Here is a 19,438-nt window from a genome sequence, read left to right as displayed (position 1 = left end):
AGCAAGAGACCCAACAGGCTGTTCCCTTGATAACAGCTCAGGAGACCGGGGCCCTTTGTTAGGGGGCACAGGCCCGGAGATCGGTTTCAGCGTGGGGTAGTGGTTGGTGGCATCCCCCAGTCACCTCCAGCCCTGCAGGTTGGCAGGACAGCGGTTCTGGTGGGTTCACTGTCAGGAGGCAAAGCCGGGTCCACCCCCTTGGTGTTGGGTGTGTGATCCCACCAGTGGCCAGTAGGTGGCATGAGGCACACACCACTGACGCCAGCTTTGCTCCATGCCGGGCTTTTTCCGAAGGAAAAGATCTATTTCTAATCCAGCCGGGGCTCCATGGCAATCCTTAATCACATGGAAAGGAGCATGCAATAACTACTGGTATTTCTGTAAACATGCATGCTAAGAGCAGCTGCCAGTTGGAGATGAGGACAGAGGGAACGCTCAGTGAGAGGTCTCCTGAGGACAGTCTATAAAAGGAAAACCCTGTGGGTTTTTAATTTGAGAGCCTTGCAGTTAACCTTTGTGACTCATCGAAAGAAACAGAACCCGGAAGGACAGTGATAATACATTTTGTGGATTGTAATCTGGTCCTCGGTCCACCCTGCCCCCTAAACCTTCCCCCAGATGTCAAGTTTCAGAGGGAAAGACAAGATCTCTTCACACGGGGCGGGTGTGCCCGCCTCCCGCCCCTGCAGGGCCGGGCTGTGGGGCAGAGCGGGTGCCTTCTGAACTGACGCTGGCTCGTTTTCCTGTTCCTTGGTCCTGGCGAGCTGCCTGCTTCTTGGGTTCGTCCTTTCTCTGGAGGAAAGTTGATTTGAATCTCATTCTGCCATTTAGAAAATTGGCACCAGATGGCTGTGAAGCTGAAGAAGAGACGCATCATGGCAAAACGAAAAGTGGAATCTGGTCAACGCTGGGGCAGCAAGGATTGGTGCTTTTAATGTTAGTGTGTGTGGACACTTTAAAAAAGTTGGGGTAAAATACGCATAACATAAAGTGTGCCGTTTTAACCGTGTTTAAGCGGTAAGTTCAGTGGTATTTGATACATTCACATCGTCGTGCAGTCACCACCACATCCATCTCCTAAGTTTTCCTCTTGTAAAACTGAAACTCTGTATCCATTAGACACTAACTTCCCCGGCTCCCCTCCCCCAACCCTGGTAACCACCATCCTACTTTCTACCTCTGCTAATTTGATGACTCTAGCTACCTCATTTAAGTGGAACCACACAGTATCTGTCCTTTTGTGACTGGCTTACTTCACTTAGCATAGTGTCCTCGAGGTTTGTCCATGTGGTAGCATGTATCAGAATTTCCTTCCTTCTTAAGGCTGAATAATATTCCAGTGTGGGGACACACCACATCTTGTTTATACATTCATTGGCTGATGGACACTTGCTTCCACATTTTAGTTACTGTGAGTAATGCTGCTATGAACACAAGTGTACAAACATCCCTTCAAGAACTTGCTTTCAATTCTTTTGGGTACATACCCAGAAGTGGAATTGCTGGGTCATATGGTAGCTCTACTTTTAATTTTTTGAGGAACCTCCATACTGTTTTCCACAGTGGCTGCACCATTTTACATTCCCACCCACAGTGCACAAGGGTTCCAATTTCTCCACATCCTCGCCAATATGTTTATTTCCGTTTTTTTTTTAAAGATTTAATTTTTTTCCTTTTTCTCCCCAAAGCCCCCCGGTACATAGCTGTATATTCTTTGTTGTGGGTCCTTCTAGTTGTGGCATGTGGGACGCTGCCTCAGTGTGGTTTGATGAGCAGTGCCATGTCCGCACCCAGGATTCAAACCAACGAAACACTGGGCTGCCTGGAGTGTGCGAACTTAACCGCTTGGCCACGGGGCCAGCCCTGTTTTTTTTTTGATAGTAGCCATCCTGGTGGGTGTGAGATGGTGTGTGGACAGAGTTTGTTTTTTTCTAGAACTTTCTCTTGAGTGGGCTAGGCTCCCTGATATCTTCTTATGACAGTGGTGTCACCGTAAAGAAGATGTCTTCCCCCACCCTCTCCTCAGAGCCTCTGCCCACAGAGCCCTCTTTGTGTGGGTACATCTTGGTCAGTCCCCTCCACCCCGGGGACCCACTGGACAACAGCTTCATTTGGACAAATCTCAGGTCACTAGAATTTCCTGAGGTGTCAGCAGGCTACTGCTTTGAAGCGGACACAGCTTCAGCTCCTCTGAGGACAGGAGCAAGGCGGCTGATCTGGGTCCTAGGAGTCCCTCCCTCACTGGGCCTCTCCCGAGTGGGGCTGGGGAGGTTGGGAAGCTCGAAGTCCGCAGCCTGGCCACTGAGCTTTAAGGCCTTTGAAATATCCAACAACACTGCTGGGGACATAGCTCAGGCACGTTTATCCAAAGGGAGCAGGGCTCGCCGGAAGTGTCTGCCCAAATATCCTTCAGTGGGCTCCCAAACGTTCTCTTGGGATCAACTGCCAAGTATTGTTGTGGGTTGACCTCTTATTCCTAGATTCATTTATTAGAAAACGTCCTCGCACCTCTCCTAAGAGATATGCTCGGTGGCAGTTACAAATCAGAGAAAGGCAGCCAGCCCCACAGAGCTGGGGTCCGTGGAGGAGGGAGACGCACGGCTTGGGGTGAGATGAGATTCTCAGTGGAGGGTCCAAGAGCTGGGTTGGGGGTGGGGGTGTGCTGCCCTGGGGCAGGCCTGCACCTCAATCACAATTTGGCCACTTATTTGCTCAGTGTCCTTGGTGAAAATGAGGGTGACGACAGCCAGGACAGAGTTGTCGGGGGTGTTTAAAGGAGCTAAGGATGCACCTAGAAGCACCTGGAATAGCGGGGGTGCTTGTCAGTGTCCTCCCTCTTTCCTCTAGTCGTCCGCTCAGCACGAGATGGGAGGAGAGCGCTGATGAGCCCAGTTCAGGCAGAGAGAGGAGAAAGATCAGGGTGTGAGAGCGGAGCCTGGCTCACCCACCGGCATTCAGTGGACAGGTGACAGTGATGTCTGCCCGGCAGACAGAGAGACAGACAGACAGACATGCTCCCTACAGTAGGAAGAGGGAGGCGGCTAGCGACGAGCTCCTGCTCTGACTCTGTGCCCCAGGCCAGGGGTAGGTCCCCACACAGCAGCGGCCGCTTTCTGGGTAAACTGGGGTTCGGCCTTCGGCAGGGCTCGGCTTTCCAAGCGAAGGCTCTGCCCAGATTTCTGCTTTATTCCTGTGTCAGCCAGCTGCCCGCTGCCCAGAGGCAGGGACGACTCATCTAAGTGCGGAAGAATTCCAGTTTTATTACCTAAAAAAAAATCAGATTCATTGAGCATTGTAAGCTTTGAGATCTTGTTGGCCGATAATTAATGGGCTATTCGTGGGTAATGGCTTTTTATTAAATGGAAGTTAGTAACCTCGTGAGCTTGTCCCAGTCATCATCTCGATGAACAGTCTCTAGTTTACCTTTGCCGATTTCGTCGCATTCTCTCTGTGGGACAGGCCTGTGAGAAGCCTAGTTTGTAGCTCAGTTTTAGGGCAGGTGATTGAAAACACAACCTACTTATATCCACAGGTGTGGAAGGCGGGGAGAGGCCCAAGTGAACACAGATTCCTGCTCAGCCATGCGCGAGCTACGCGACCCTGCCCATTTTACTCCCTAGCTTCCATCTTTCTCCCCATCACAGCTCTTCTTCTGTTGACTCACCAAGGGCAGAATATGATCTGTCAGTTCTTCTCCTGGAGGAGCTAAAGAGCACAGAAGACAGTGAGGAGCACAGCCCGTGGGAGCAAGGAGGAGCAGAAGGTGAGGCTGGCTCACGCGACACGGAGCTTGGGAAGCGCAAAGGTTCACTACTCTCTGCTGAGTCGGGGCGTTAGTGATCTTTACTTTTTGCAAATTCACTGGAGTTTGGTTGCAAAGGGCCCAGCACCCTCCTGTGGCTTTTGAAATCGGGAATGTGGGCAGCATTCAGCAGAGACTGAGGGTCACAGCTGGGGGCGCCCCCACAGTCCTTTCATGCCTGGCAGTTGCAACCTTTCATTTGGGGACTTCTGTGGTATTGTTGGTGTTATTCAGGGTTTTGGCTTGAAGAGAATCTGTGATGATTTCTTTGTTGTTTCACAGAAATTGGTCCCCACAGCTGGCACGTCATGTGGTAGCGTTGTTCCCTCGTCTTTGCTCAACACCTTTCCAGGAGAGTGAGGCGGAGGGGAGGGAACGTGGTCAGTTTGCTGATCTACAAACACCAACTGCGGGTACCTCACACTCTTGCTCAAGAATTCTCCCAGGCTCCGTGCATTTGTAAGTTTGTGAAAATAACATAGTTGGCCCTCACTGTTGTTCTCTAAAGAAGAAGCAGCTTTGTGGTTTGTTTCCTAGTGAGGAAGAAAGAGAGGATTTTGGTGCTCTAGAATCTGGCCAGAACTTCCAGGGGTCACAGGTCTCAGTACTTACATTTGCTGTATTTCTGTCCCTCTGACTTTCACAGACTCGTCTTATTCGTTTCAACTACAGGTGCTCGTGGCTCATACTCCTCCGGATCCTTCATGTCATTTCTGGTAAATTTCTAAAGATCACACTGGCCTTTTTTAGGTGGTCCGGGAACTCAGAGGCTTGATCCTGGAGGCCGTGTTCCCCTCTGGGCACCTGGAGCACCTGCTCCGTCTTCGCCTGTGCGCCAGAGTGGTGCGGCCACTCCACGAGTGGTCACCTTGGACATGTCCCCTCGTCTGTGGGGGCCTCCCCTTCATGGGGGGGACGGAATGCATCATCTTTGGGGTGGAATGCTTTATGTCTGCTTGCTTTTCCTGGCATCCATCGGCGGCCAGGCTGTGGATCCCATTCTGGCTTTCTGAAGGTGGTCGTGACATAGACCCCTGTGTTCTAGAAGGGAGAGGACACCAGGGCTTCCCTCCCAGCCTCTCATTCCACATAACCCCAGCTTTCTGCAGGAACAGAGGCGCAGACAGCAAGTGCAGTAAAGAAGGACAGGGACAGAGTCTGTAGACTGATTTTTTGGAGAACGAAGAATTAAATATTGATATTTAATTGACACAAAATAAAATCGACCCATTTTAAGTGCCCTCAGTGAATTTTGGTAATCATATATGGTCGTGTAACCACCACCACAGCTGAGATACAGAGGACTCTGTCACCCCAAGAACTTCCCTTAATCTCTTTGGAGTCACCCCCCTCCCCTTGGCCCCGGCAACCAGTGACTTGTTTTCTAACACTACAGTTTTGCCTTTTCCAGAATTTTCTATGAATGGAATCAAACAGTATGTAGTCTTTGCACTGGCTTCTTTCACTCAGCGTGATGTCTTCGAGATGCGTCCGTGCTATCGTGTGCGTCAGTGGTTGGTTCCTTTCTATTGCGAGTGGTTTTGCGTTGTCTGGGTGCTCCACAGTCTGACTTCCCATTCTCCAGTTGATGGACATCTGAGTCGTTTCTAGTTTCTCGTGATTATGAATGAAGCTTCCGTGAGCATCTATGTACAGGTCTTTGTGCAGATTTCTGTTTTTATTTCTCTTGGGTAAAAACCCAGGAGCGGGTTTACTGGGTCATATGGTAGGTGGATATTTAGCTTTGTAAGATACCACCTCACTGCTTTCCCAAGTGGCCATACCAATTTGTTTCCAAAATGGGCACTTTTAGTCCAGGACATATAACTGGGCTTCCTGATATCCACGGGCATCTATCTGTGCAATGGTTTTTGAGTTTATGGGATCCCACATGTAATTAAGGTACATGGCTTTCAGGAAAAGACGATTACACGTCTATGGATGAGATGACCCCAGTTTTGGACCCTGAGTGATGTACAAAGGTTTGCTCTGTCTTCCTGAAGAAACCAATACATTCTGCCACAATGCAGGTGTGAATCAGGTCTCCTGAGTGTCCTTCCATCCCTCCCAGGACAGTTCAGCACGTGTGCCTCAAATGGCAGTTTCAATCCATCTTGCGTTGGGATAATGCCTGCAGATGAAGGAGAAAATATCCATGGCTGTCAAGTCTGGTGGGAAATGATTAATCACGGAGACTTTCATGGCACACTGACCTGTTTCTCTTCACGACATTTATCCCACGGGTGGCAGGGGCAGGCAGGATCAAGGTTAAATCCAAGATGACATGTGTCGGGCGCTAAGGAAGGTTGCTGCTGAGTGCTTGGCCTGGGGTCAGTGGCTCTGTGTCTCACACCTGGGGAAAACCGACTTCCAGTTAAAAGGAGAGTTATGGGTCTGAAACCCTTGTTGACTTGGCTTTGGGCTAGAACTTCCTGCAAGGTTTTCAGGACCAACACACCTTCTGGCTGTGTTGGAGGCATCCTGGATTTACGCAGCAGCTGAGTCCCGGTCTTTTCCTTTGGAGGTGTCTTGCCCACAGCACCTCTGTACCTTCCCAAGTGCAAAGTGGCCGCTTCTCCCAAGTGCCTCAACCTCCTTCTCGGGGAGTCAGTTTTGCCAAATTGAGCTTGCCTATTTCACGGCAGGCACCTCTGTGCCCGTGGGCCCCATTGTATCTCCAGATTGTGAGATTTGTGACATTTAGACAGCATTGTCTATTTATCAATAGGTAAAATTTAGCTTCTGACAAAAAACCTTTCTCCATTGTCCTAAATTCTCTGGATGCTGCCTCACTCTTTTGCACCAGTTTCTTAGGCTGCGGTTGCTGTGGGACGCCGTTTATTTACGGGGGCTCAGTGGTGAGAATCCAGGCTTCAGTTGGGGATCCACATGGAGGTTAAGGTCAAGGTCGAGCGTAGGTGAGGTTCACCCCATCTGAAGCCTTGTTTGGGGGCGGGGTGTCTCTATTTTTTCATTGAGATCAGTGACTAGACACCAGAATATGTCACCCCATGAACTTCTGGACTATAGCTCATTCTTTGCAAAGGCGTAGGTCCTGTCCCAGGGCTGGAAGACCCTGTGAGGCCCACCCTGTCGTCCCAGTGGGCAGTGGGAGGCCATCTCTGGCACACAGCCCTCCAGTCTCCAGAGGCTGAGTCTTCCCTGGGGTCAGCTTCTCCCGTTACCTCCGCTGGTCTCAGCGACACCGTCCCTGCCACCCAGTGTGCCCCTGCCTCCCGTAAAACCCAGCTGTGGAAATCTCTCTGAAAGGGAGCAGCGTGCAATACTCCCTCATTTGTCTTTACTCCAGTAGTCCCCGGGTAATTGCGGAGAGGAAAGCGGCCTGCTGTACGCAGCCCGGCTTACTCAATAAGGAACATGTTGGGAAACGGCACTATTTTTCTGTTTTAAAATAAGTAGGTTTGGAAGGAGCCGGGAAACTGCGGGGTTTAGTTACAAAATGACTATAATTGTGGGAGAAGAATTTTCTTTCAATTTTGAAACACATTAAGCAGGATATACAATTTAGAAATAATTTACAGTTCGAGGAAGTCTCTTTCATCTGAGGGGGGAACACTTGCCCTGGCTGCAAAGGGTGGTCCTGGAGGCGGTGGGTGCGGCTCCAGGTGAGTCTCCTCTTGTTCTCTTCCAATGTCAGTGCAGCCAAATGGAGTGGAAGGTCACAGTGTAGAGGGAAAAAGCCCCTGTTTTGTCTCCTAAGAAGCAGGATGCACTGGGCTGGGCAAAGATTATTAGAAGGAGAGAGCTGTGCTGGCAGACTGGCTTGAAGCTGGCTGCAGATGGAAGGCTGCCCATGGGCCTTGTGGAGGGCCACAAACGGGCATCGGTCACCTATGGCGCCATGATGGGTGGCCCTTCCCTTTGCCCACACAACTTTCATCAGCATTGTGAACAAATGTCTACTGAATGCCCACCCTGTGTCGGGTACGGTGCCCGGCATTAGGGAAGATGGGACACAGGGATGCAGGCCTCCCCTCCACCAGGAGAGAAAGAGCTCATGTTACGGGACAGCATATGGTTCGTGCCTGGTTAATGGGAAAGGTCAGAAGCCTAGGCCTGGCCTGGGAAAGGGGATGTCACGGGGTCTCCGTGGGGCAGGGGTCACAGCAGTGCCTGTGGGGAGGATGAACAGTCTTGGATGGCATAGTGGGGATGAGTCAAGCAGAATGGAGGGATGGGGGAGACCCTCCTACAGAGGCAAACGGTGTGAGCCCAGGCACTCAGGCATGGGCACGGTGTGTGAGGGGGCAGTGAGGGGTGGGACTGGCCCTGAGCAAGGCTCCCACGGAGGAGGAGTGGAGGTGGGCTTGGGAGGCAGGAGCATGACCTGATTCTGTGCCATTCAGGGATCAGCCCAAAGCGTTTGGACAACGGGCTGTCTTGGATGGTTCTGGAGGGGGCAATGCGAAGCCTTGTTGTAGACAAACTAGCTAGAGGGCCCCAGGCTCCTGCACAGGGCTTGTTCCTCTTTCTCTACTCACTCTCTATGTGAGTATGTGTGTCTGGCTTTAGATTCCTCCTAAATGCTGTCAACTTCCATCTCTCCACCAGCAAACATCTACGGTCTGTCGACTATCTGAATGTCACACACATACACCACTACATGTAGCGTGTGTGTGCGTGTGTGCACACATGCAAACCTGTCAGACACTAACTACACGCTTTCCACTGTCCAGCGTTAAGTGTCCAGTCTGGAATCTTCTCTAACTCCAGAAGCATAGAGCCAACGGCCCACTGCACGTCTCCAGCTGGATTTCTCTTAGGCATCTTGAACTCAACATGTCCCAGACTGAACTCTTTATCCATGCTCCTTCCCAGCCCGTTCTGCCCCCAGGCCCCCGTTCTCCCAATCTCAGTAACGGGCTACACCGTTCTCCCAGCGACTCAGGGTGAAAACCAGGAGTCCACTTTGACTTCCTTTTATCTCTCACACCTGACCCCAGACCCATCGGCGCTGCTGTGGGCTCTCCCTTTGAAATATGCCCAGCATCCATGCACTTCTCCTCCCCGAGCACTCACAGCCACCACCATCACACCCGGTCTGGACCACGGCCGGTGCTGCCTAGTTGGACTCTCTGCTTCTCCCCTGGCCCCACTGTGGGCTGTTCTCTGTATCCTTTAAAAACAAGTCACATCATTTCACTCCCCTGCTTAAAACCATCAAATTGTTCCCCATTTCCCTCAAAATAACATTCCAAGTCCTTTCCGTGGCCCACAATGCTCTACATAGTCTGATCTGTGGTACCTCTGAATCTTCACCTCTGACTCAGTTCACCCCATTCACATTGTCTTCTTTTACCAGATTCCTTGACATTCCTTAATAGGCGAGATGCACCTGCCTCAGGGCCTTTGCATTAGCTGTTTTCTCTTCCTGGAACATTTTCCTTCTGATATCTGCATGGCTAGCTGTTTCATTCCTTTCAGGTCCTTTACCACAGAGGCCTTCCTGGGCCACTCTATGTAAAATAGTAGCTTCCCCCTCCATCATTCTTTTCTTTCCATTTTTTTTTAAATAACCAAGAAATAGCCTTATGTCATGTGGTCTTTATTAAAATACCATAACAGAAAATCTTTTAACAAAACATTTCTATTTTAGAGACTTGCTCAAGTATTAAAAAAAATTTCTAGTTTGCTTGAGTTTACAGAGGATTTCATCCTCTTTTGCACTGGATTGTTACATTGGCCATGATGAAGATGTTAAGAGGCCAATTGTCACCTGAGAAATTTTGTGAGCATTTGCAGTAAAAGAAACCCTCCATTATTCCTCTATCCCTCAACGAGCTCTGCTTGTTTCTTTTTTATTATCACCACTTGATATTACTTTTGTTAATTGTTTGTCTCTTTGCCCTTAAGGAAATATGTGAGGGCAAAGAACATGGTCTTATTTTCTGATTATCACCAACACCTAGAACAGTTCTGGCATTTGGAAGCAGTGTGGTAAGTATTTGCCAAATGACCTGAACAAAGCAGTCTATTAGTGGTGTTTGGAATGACTGGCCTGGGAAGACATTGGATGCTATTGTGGCAATCCAGGCATGAGAAAGGCTTAGCTTAGAGGGCTGCTTCAGGGATGTAAAGGACGGAATGAATGGGGAGAGCTCTTTAGATTGGAGATAGCGGGAGAGGGACGCTTACTTGGCCCTGCTTTGGATGACTCTTTATACTAGCCGCATTTCAGACTCACGATGTGATTTAACCGTAGGTTTTCAGACACCTCCTGTTATCTGGTCCACTCCCACGCCAGTCCCTTGGCCCATGACCCCAGGCGCTGCCCCAATTCCTCAGCTCTCACTCCGTAACCTTAATCCAACTGGCTAAGCCTGAGGGTTCAGACTGACCTTTGGAGGAAAAGTTAAAGTGTCTCTCTAAAGCAGAGTGGGCAAGACCAAAATAAAGTTGAGCTGTGATGTGTATAAAATGTAAAGATGTGTAAAGGTACCAGGTTGTACCTGGGTGTTTGAATTTCTTTAAATTTTATTCCCGGTTGAATGGCCATTTGAAATTAGTAATTTAATATTATGCTTAGTTTTTAGTATGTAGTTCATTTTCATAGAGGCGTGGAGTTATCTGTGAATCTGTGCTTTGGTTATCCAAATTTTTGGTCAGGAAGCTGTAACTCAGTATCACCATTAACTTGCAGGAAGTTGCCCAAATCGCCAGCAGAGGGCCTAGGAGATGTCAAGAAAAATTATCCAAAATTTGGAAATAAGGAAAAAGGATGATTCCATGTCCTTTCAATGTCATACCAGAGCATTGCCTAATAGGTCCACTTAAGGATTATTTGAATCTATAGGAGAATGTACCTTTGTTTCTTGTACTATTTACTAATTACTATGTACTAATTACTAATTACTAATTTACTATGTACTAATTACTAATTAGGACTAAGATTCTATGAAGTTACATGTTAACTCATAGGAGATAAGTTGTATATAATTTTTGTCCAGTAAAATGTAAATGATTTTTGTCTAGCTGAAAAGATAACCCCAAATGTTACAGTTTTATTGTATCAAAGAATATTGATCAGTTTTGTATGTAATTTAGTGCAATGAACTGAATGTTTGTGTCCCCCCCACAGTTCATGTTGAAATCCTAACTCCCAAGGTGATAAGATTAGGAGGTGGGGCCTTTGGGAGGTGATTAGGTCCTGAAGATGGAGACCGCACGAATGGGATTAATGCTCTTAAGACAGAGACCCCAGAGAGCTCCCTTGCTCCTTCACCGTGTGAGGACACAGTGAGACGGTGGCCGTCTATGCACCAGGGAGGGGGCCCTCATCAGACGCCGAATCTGCTGGCGTCCTGATCCTGGACGTCCCAGCCTCCATAACTGTGAGACATAAACGTTTGCTGTTTTTAAGCTGCTCAGTCTGTGATGTTTTGTTCTAGCAGCCTGAACAGAATCAGACACTTAGCGAACTTATTTCAGCATTTTTCCTCCAACTGACTATCCGTCTCTGCTCTTCAAATGCTCTGAGACCCAGCTTTACCATCCTCTTGGTTCCCTCATTCATGGGTTGAATAAATGTGCTTAGTATACTTATGACAGTAGGAGAGCCAAGTTTCTGGTATTTTGAAAATGATGCCTTGACAGAGGAGATAAAAAGTCTCCTGTGCTGACTTTGTAAACCCAAACCTACAAAACGATGTCAACGTCACAGAATAGAGATAAAAGACAGCCTACTTCTTTTCTTTTTCTATTTTTTAGCATGCATTTTTCATGGACAACTGTTCAAACGGTGGAGAAAGAATGTCACTCTATCAACTCAAGTTAGACCAGCCATTTTGCTCTGCTCATTCACTTCCTGTTTTCTTTCAATAGATTGTCTTTAAAAACATGATGACTATGATCCAGCAACAAGTCCCGGCCCGTGCCTGCCAAGTGTGTAATTAAGATTGGGGGATGAGTGCCAGGACGCGTTCTCCGCCGGGGTATGAGGGGCTCGAAACTTGATCTTGCAGTCTGCTTGTGGGGCAGGGCACCGGGCTGGGAAGTGGGAGAGGTAAGTTAATCTTCCATCTTAGGAGATGCAAGGTCTTAGCAGAGCTGCTGTGTGGAACAATGCAGGTCCTGGTCCACCCTAAAATCCTCATGTCTTGGCTTCTGTGAGATTGGCGTCCCCTGGAGGTCCCAGTTGTGCTGCAGCTCTAGCTTTGTATGCAATTCACACCGAGGTTGCAAATCACTATTTTCCCCATGGGGCTTAATTTTTCCCTAAGGGCCAACAAGGAAAACTCACCTCCCTTACCCACCCGGTAGAGATACGGAAACAAATGAGAGCAAGAAAGCCTGCGTGGAAAAGACTGAAACATGTTATCCAAAAGTTGCAAATAAGGGTGAAGGACAACTCCATGTCCTTTCAGTGTCATAGCAGAAAAAACTCCTCTGGGCAGTCTCATCGTTCCAGATGGGAGAAATCCATGGGTGCTTTCATCCTGGGGTCCACCTCACCAGGACCATCCTTTTATCTCTGAGTTGGTTGGGAGCAGGGAGGAGAGAGGTTACAGCATTCTAGAAATTGTCGTATTTTGTGTTTCCTCAGGTCCAAAGTTGAAACAGCTTTCCCTTCAAAGAACCTTTGGAAGTGGTTCTTGTTTTTCGAAAACCATTAACTGAACATTACAAAAAATCATCCGTAAGAAAAATTAAACTGAGGCGCTGAGCTGTACTCCAAGTCGGCGAGCCTTCAGTGTCCCTGAAGTACCTGGCCAGGCCTGAGGGTGGTGGGGAGCTGTGACGGAACTGGGCGCCCCCAGCGGAGTTTGAGGAGTGGACCCATTTTGTGCAGCTGAGTGCCGGCAGGGCTGGGCCAGGTAGGGTGGGTCCGGGGTGCTCTGAGCTCACAGACAAACTCTGATCTGAGAGTGGGTCTGTCCTGAAATTAGAGGGAGTCGTGGAACAGGCTGCTCTATGTAGATGCCTTTCTCTTTCTTAGTCTTGCGACTTTTAAAGGTATTTGCCTCCTGGGTCTCATTTAAAATGCTCCTTTTTACAACGTGCCTTTACCAGGAGACATAGCCATGGATGCTGTGTTTCTTTCTTTTTTTTTTTTTGAGGAAGATTAGCCCTGAGCTAACATCTGCTGCCAATCCTCCTCTTCTTGCTGAGGAAGACTGGCCCTGAGCTAACATCCATGCCCATCTTCCTCTACTTTATATGTGGGACACCTACCACAGCATGGCTTGCCAAGCAGTGCCATGTCCGCACCCGGGATCCGAACCGGCGAACCCCGGGCTGCCCAAGCGGAACATGCGCACTTAACCACTGTGCCACTGGGCCGGCCCCGGATGCTGTGTTTCTAACGTACTGTGTTGTTTACCTCATGAAAAGATGGGCTTGCTTTTACATTATTGACTCAGCTTGGTGGAAAATATTACCCTAGTGGGCATGGGGATGGGGTCTGCCATTTTGAAATAACGACATAAGTTCACCTGTTTAGCTCCAGAATGTGGATTTTCATAGTAAACACAAATGGATTTTGAAAATTTTGAAAATGCAGTGGGACTGGTTTCTTTCTCCTTCCTTACTCCTTCCTGAGGGCGACATGTGTGTGTCTATAACACACATACCACTCACACACAAGGGGATATTTTTGAACCATGACAACACTGCAAAGAGGCTCATTTACCATCAGAGCACAGAGGAACTCTGCTATGGTGAGCTTAATTTCGACAGTCTGATTGTCTTGTGGTTACTCTACCCTGAGGCCAAACCACAGTGAGGGCCTCCCCCCTCCCCACCCGACCACACCAAAGCGGGGAAGGGGCCACGGGGAACAAAAGAAGAGCTTTCCCCCATTACCCACGAGAGGGTGACCACAGGAGCCTGGCTCAAAGGTCTTGGGGTGAGGGTGATGGCGGGTTCCAGCCCCTGTCCCTGGGGATTCTGTAAGAGTTGGAATATTTAGCCTGAGATGAAGTAAAGGACGGTCTTGTGTGTCCATCTGGACTCCAAGCATGCATGCCTGGCTGTCAGTAAACCATTGGAAGTGGACTGGAAACGCCCCTCCACTAACGAAGGCAGAGTGCAGTCAGCACATGTGACATTGCTAACCAGCAAGACACATTTCTGGCAGATAGCACTGTGAATAGGGAACGCTTCTTTGACCTTATTCTAGCACATTTCTTCTCCCCCACCTTGTTTCCTGTCCTTCAACACCTACCCATCCATCTAGCAATCCATTCAGTTAAATATTTTCTGAGTCCCATGAGGCCTTGTTTTGGAACCTGTGGACTCAGTAAATAAGGCAGATCCCGTGTTTCCATAGTCCTCTCTTGTTACTCAGAAGGAATAAAGTAACCTGTGACATGATAAGGGCTAGCTGGATTTCGTAGTTTCTGTGGTTGGAGGAGTAGATTTTTTAGGGAGGCCTCATAGCAACATGGCCGAGCTCCTGGCTTGGTCATGAGAGAGGCGTGGGCTGGGACACTGGCTGTGCCTGTGGGCCTCAGTTGCTTCATCTGGAAAACGGAAATGATATGCCTGCCCCACAAGGCTGTGGAAAGCTCTGAGCCTGGGGTCTGGCTCATGGGAAGGGAGTTCTAGGATCTGGAGGCCATTATTATCGTTGAGGAGTGTTCCACGGTAGGCAGGCTGAGATGGTGCAATGGGCCCTTGGAGGAAGAACTGGGTGGAGCCCTGATGGAGAAAAGAATGTCCCCAGCCTCAGCTTCCACACGGGAGGAGCAGTGAGCCCCCAGCTGGCTAAGCCAGGGAGGGTGTGGGACTGGGCCACCCCAGCTCCACCTCTTTTTTCCAAATTGGTTAGCAACCCCAGAGTGAGCAGGGGCTCAGTGTGGATGGTGACTCGGGGGGAATGGCCTGAGGTAGACGTGCTCAGCGGGCAACCACTGCCAGGGACAAAAGGAGGAGGGATGAGGGGAACACAGACCCTCACGCAAAGGAGTGGGTTTTGAAATCAGGGGGCGAACCACTTTTTGTTTTTTGAGGGGAGTCGTCTGACTATAGGTCATAGGTCACAGTCTTAGACAGCCAGCCCTACCTGTCTCGCCTCATCTGACTCTTGGATTTTGTGAATGAACAGATCAAAGTCTTCTAGCCAAACGCTTCCAGGATGGACTCATTGCAAAGCCTTGTGCGGTGTTCAGAGCAGGGTGGGCTGCAAGGGGCCAGGACTTTCCCTTGAGGGAGCTCTGCCCCCCCGGCTGTGCCCTCAGACTCACCCCTTCTGGTGTCTCCATGGGGCACACACAGCTGAGACCTCCCTGGTGAAGGTCTGGGCTCTTACTGGAAGCATCAACCTTTAACTCAGCCCTGAAGAGAGTTAGAGAGAATCTGGCCGGAAGAGGGGTCATTAGTGATCTGGCTTCCTCTCATCTTCCTCTGGTCATTTCTGAACTAAAACCTGGCCCCAGCCCTCAGGCGTGACCCCCACACCCAGACACCTGCAGATTCTGATTTCCTCCCAGGGTTCTGGTAAGCGATCCAGCGGAGGCGGCCAGCGTTGAAGTGAAGCTGTTGACGTGGCTTCATTTATTGCATATTATTAAAAAAGCAGATCAAAAGATCTTGATGACAAATGGTTAAATAAGGAATGCAAGTTGTGGAATGACACAGGTAGCAAATTCTTATTAGAAATGTATGCAAATATATGTGGTTCTGGAAGGTTGCCCACTAAACCATTGACAAAGGATGAGAGTAAAGGAGAATTTGAATTTTTTAATTGGTAGACTTTTTCCCCCAGGAATTTCAGATATCCTGGAAAACACGATTTATTACGTAATACACACAGTGTGTACTTTCCCTGCCATCTGAAATACCTCAGAAAACAAAAGGTAATCCCCACACTGACGACTTCTGTTGACTCTGACATGAAGAAAGCACATACTCTGAAAACTTCAACTTCTCTCGCAGACTTCTAGTCCTAATAACTCCACTCCTAACATTTCAGCTAAAAGTCCTTGTTCCTGTCGTCACTGTTTGCTAATTTCCTTCATCACCGTGGGCTTTATTATTGTCAATTTTTCTTCATCAAGCTTTAATTTTACAAAACCGTCCTTTACGTCCTTCATCCTTTAGCGAAGCAATTTTGGAAGACATTTTCCACAATGCAAGAAAAAAAAAATCTAGATCAATGCAAACTCAAGGAACGTTAGGGGAGTCTTAGGATTGTTTTTGATTTTTTCTTCACTTTTTTTCTGATGTTTTTTCACCATAAGTTGCCTTTGCTTTTAATTGTGCATTGCTTTATTCTCATATACTTCGATTTTTTTTTTTTTTAAATGAAGCTGCTAGATTGATGTAAGACTGTCCTGAATGCAGAGGTTCTCTTGAAATAATTTCGTCACCTAACTATTCTCTGTTGATAAACTTAACGTAACCAAGTTCTTCTATCAGAGGACTGGAAACTTCATATGCGGTCAGAGCTATAGTGAGTGTTAGATAGCAAGATGCATCCTCTGAGGCTTCTGCTGATTTTCCGCATCAAATGCTGCTTTCCTCGCTCCACAGGCCTCCACACAGCGCCTGTGACCTCCTTCCACCTCCTGTATTCTGCCCGGAGCAATCGGGTAATTAATTCCTAAGGTGCTAAGGGGCTGTTGAGGGGCCTGAGCCTGGGCGTGTTCTCAGCATCCTCTTCCTCCGGCCATCTGGCCTTCCCTGCCTTTGCCATCGGGCTTTCTCTGCCTCCGCCATCAGGCCTTCCCTGGCATCCTCCGGCTGCCCTGTGCAGGCTCTCACCTCCCTCTGCCTCCTGCCTGTTGGATGCCACTGTCTGCAGACAGCTTGGACCCTGGGGTCAGCTTGGTCTCTCCCGGAGTAACTGGAATAAGAGGATAGCACGACTGTGGGTATGCACAGGCCCTAGCGTATCTCTCTAGACTTTTTTAAGGTTTGCACGAGTAAGGACTCATTACTTGAATATTTAACAAATACATAAAAAGAAAATAATGCTACAAGAATAAAGAGAAAGAGTGTGTAGCAGGTCCAGCAGAGGGTCACCCTGGGTGGGTCCCCTTCCAGGGCTGGCCTCTCTCATCTGGGAAGGAAACTACTGGAAATCGCAGCTGCTGGGAATGATGCTCATCTTTTGCTGTGACTGGCTGCTGTCCTGGGTCTCTGAGAGCCTCGCTGTGGCGCCGGGAGAGGGTTATTCCTTAAGATGTCTCTCCCTCTCCTCCAAGACTCAGCCACCTAAGCCGGGAGGGCTCTCTGAGAACCCAAGGGAAGCACTGGAACAGCTCCCAATGAAAATGCTCTGAAACTGCACAGCTCGCGTGCCATCTTAGAGCCCGTGGGCCTGGGTTAAGACCTTGTGTCTTAGGGAAGTGCCTCCTCCCTGAGCAATGAGCTCTGCCCTCTGCCCTCCTACACCAGGGACCTGGGGCTGTGAATCCTTAGCAAGAGGAAACAAGACTGGTGATGCTTAGGGTGAAGGCAGGGATGGTCCTGGACCCCGAAGGTGGCCTGGGCTGCAGGGTGGCTGCTGCTGGCAGGGCTCTAGGAGACTGCAGAGTCGTGGGGAGCCAAGAGCACAGACAGGGGGCCCCTGAACCTCCACCTGAGATGCCTGAGCGACCCATGGCATTTCCTGCCATGCACTCGTCGCTTCTGCTAAAGCTCCTAAACCTGCCCAGGGCACCTAGTCAGCTGGTGGAGGGCCTGTTCCAGTTGGACCAGGCTCTGGGAGACGGAGTCGGCCCCATCCTCGCCACCCCTTCTCTCTCTCCTTCTCTGTTCTCTCTCTCCAGCCTGAGCTGCTGTAGCATCACGGGAGCTGCAGACACCATTGGTTTTGTGGTTCACAAAGTCTGCGAGGGTCTGCGTTGACATTTTGGTGAAAAGGGGCTGGACCGCACCTTGCGCAGTCCACCTCCATTCCCAGCCGTGCCACTGACTTGGAGTGACAAATCCTTAGGTGAGCTACCCCTCCAGCTTGGAATTCTCTCTGAGTTGAGCCTGGGCATCTGGCTGGTCCTGTTTTCACTTGACAATAGGGTGAGTTAGTCTGCTGCGACATTTCAGGACAGTGGGGCGGCCAAGAGCCAAGGACTCAGAGTCGGCCTGGCCTGCACTCAAATTTAGCTGCTGGGTGACCACTGGCAATTTCCTAAACTCCCTGGCACTCAGGTTCCTTGTTGGTCAGTGGGGATGACAGCAGAAGCCACATCGTGGGGTCGCTGAGGACGACGTGAGATCATTGTTACAGAGTTCAGCTCTCTGCCGGGCACTCAGAGGTTCTCAGAGTCATTGGCTCTAATTGGGGTTTAGCGCAGGACGGGGAGGGGTGCATTTCTGAGCCACTTCTCTGGGCAATATTGCCTCATATGGCCCTCCCCCATCGCTGTACGCATACTTCTTTACAACTTTGGAGAGAGTTTTTTTTTTAAGATTTTATTTTTTTTTCTCCTTTTTCTCCCCAAAGCCCCCTGGTGCATAGTTGTATATTCTTCGTTGTGGGTCCTTCTAGTTGTGGCATGTGGGACGCTGCCTCAGCGTGGTTTGATGAGCAGTGCCATGTCCGCCCAGGATTCGAACCAACGAAACACTGGGCCGCCTGCAGCGGAGCGCGTGAACTTAACCACTCGGCCACGGGGCCAGCCCCTGGAGAGTGTTTTTTACAATTAGCAGATTGAGTTCAATGAATCGAGAAACTTCTTTATTAAACATAGTGATGACAGATGTGACTGGTGGTTGTTCGTTCATTCATCATTCACTTCTCCCATCTCCGAATAGTGCTGGCCGCCTCTCCATTCTGACAAGCAGGGTGCAGGGGACCAGGCGATGCGGGGGGGCCCTCAGTGGGGTAGGCTGTGAGATCAAGCTCCTCCCGGGGGGAGAGGTCTGCTGGGCACTCGCCAGCCTGGGCAGGGGGTCGGAGGTGGCTGCCCGAGGACTGTGTTAGGACTCATTTAGGACTCACGTGATCTGAGCTGTGGCCACTGCACTTGGAGGGGTTGAGCTTTTCCTTTCCCTGGAAAGTTCTTTTCAAGTCCTAGGAGGGGAATGAAGACTTCATCCACATTTCCCCCGAGCTGACTCACTGTGGTTTTCGTTCCCAGAACCTCCTCCGCGCTGTTTCGGTTTGAAGGGAGCCGTGTGTGTCCCGTGCTTCTCCCACCACTGAGAGGGCCTCGTCTCACACCTTGACCACACCCGACCTTCCAAGGAAAACTCCTGGCTGGGCGGTGTGCAGTTTTCTAGCGGTTGAGAAAAGAAAAGGAGAGTGATGTGCTATTTTGCATGTTGCGAACGTTTTTAGTACAATGAAAACAACAACATACCAAAACCTACTTTCCACTTAACTCACCTTTTAGAAACACCTCATGCCCTCTTGAACTCAGCTGGCACGGTGCCATCTCCGGCCTCTGCTGGTGCAAACCCTGCTCACACTGGGTTCCCGGACAGGTCTAACCTGCTCTGTGAGTCCTCCGCAAGCCACCCCGCCACTGCCATGGGGCTTCCGTCCCCACTGGTCAAGGCAAGCTTCTTACATTTTCCGTTTCGTTAGCTTATCATAGATGGCCCCAACTTCACAGAGGCTCCCTGAGGACAGGACCTTTTCAAAAGATTTCTGTACAAGCAAAACATACTCACTGTAAATGGAAATCATTCAAACACAGGAAAGGGCGTGGAAGAGAGTCAATTTCAGCT

The sequence above is a fragment of the Equus asinus genome, chromosome 6 (assembly GCF_041296235.1).
Source record: "Equus asinus isolate D_3611 breed Donkey chromosome 6, EquAss-T2T_v2, whole genome shotgun sequence".
Lineage (NCBI taxonomy): Eukaryota > Metazoa > Chordata > Mammalia > Perissodactyla > Equidae > Equus > Equus asinus.
Note: the sequence above shows the minus strand (reverse complement) of the source record.